Source organism: Frankliniella occidentalis, unplaced genomic scaffold, assembly GCF_000697945.3.
Source record: "Frankliniella occidentalis isolate FOCC.00 unplaced genomic scaffold, Focc_3.1 Scaffold115, whole genome shotgun sequence".
Taxonomy (NCBI): Eukaryota; Metazoa; Arthropoda; class Insecta; order Thysanoptera; family Thripidae; genus Frankliniella; species Frankliniella occidentalis.
Genome location: NW_026267243.1, coordinates 730,450 through 731,779, shown reverse-complemented (window position 1 = coordinate 731,779; position 1,330 = coordinate 730,450).

The window sequence follows — 1,330 nt, the reverse complement described above, 5'->3', positions numbered from 1 at the left end:
GATTCAGTCCGGCACGGTAGCCGCTCCGCCCCCCCCCCTTTCGCCCCCTTTCCATCCGGTACACTGCATTATGGCCCCCGCCCTTTTCAATCTGTTATCTATTCTCCCTCTCTCTCTCTCTCCACCTCTCAGATCAGATCAGAGATGGACCCGAACTCGAACTGCGTCGAAGCGTAACCCCTCCCTCCCCCTTTGCTTCCCCTGCGTACCCTGCTGACTCCGATAAGATAATAACAATAATAACAATGCCATTTTCGACACAAGCGTTGGGCTCCCGCTCGGCCCTCGTCGGGGGTGCAGGGAGGGGGTGCATCGGGAATGGTATTTTGGGCGAGCGGACCCCCCGCCCCGGGAGCGCCGCCCGATACACTCCGCGGCTCATGGCAAGGCGAGGGGTATCCGCGGCAGGCGAGGGCCGCGGGCCGCGGCCGACCCTTCGGCCCCGCGTCCACACGATCCTCTCCCAGCGCGGCCGCACGCCAGAGAGCCGCGAGTCGAGACGAAACCGGCTGCCACCCTCCTCCTGCTCCTCCACCCCGCGCCTGACCTTCTTGCGTGGTCCCGAGTCCTGAAGTCCTGACCACTCTCAACGGCTGCGCACGAGGACATCTCTCTCTGTCCCGCTCCACCGCACGCGAAGTGCACGAGTGCAACAAGGACGACGGCGCTGTCCCCGCGAACGCAGCCCCGCGATGAGCGAGCTGCAGCGCACCGCACTTTCGCACTTCGGCCCTGCCCCCTCTCTTTTTTCTCCTGATCGTCAGCGACGTGTGTCGTGAGGAGAATCACACTCCTCCTCGACTTCCAGCAGCACCACCACCATCTGCGCCATCCTCCTCCTCTTTCTCCGTCCTCATCCTCCATCTCCTTCATCCTCATTCTCCATCATCGCCATCCATCTCCAGCATCATCATCATCATTATCATCCTCAATCTCCATCATCATCATCATCATCATCATCATCATCCATATCCAGCATCATCATCATCATCATCATCATCCTCCTCCATCTCCAGCATCATCATCATCCGTCATCTCCATCCACAATCATCCACCGCGGAGGCTACCGTGCAGTTGGTGCATTACTGGTGTGAGGCGGAGGGCCTTGCTCGACATTACCCCCTTATGTTGCCCCTCTCTCGTGGGAGTCAGTCGACTGCACAAACTGCAGTGGCACTTCTTGCGCTTGCACTTTGGAGCGGAAGGTGGAGAGGGATATAGAGAGGCGCTCAGAGGCGAGTCCTGGAGGTTGGAGGGGGGGGGGGCAGGAAGTGCTGCTCATGGAGGATCGAGAGCGTGCATGCATACATGAAGGGAATTGGAGCCGGGG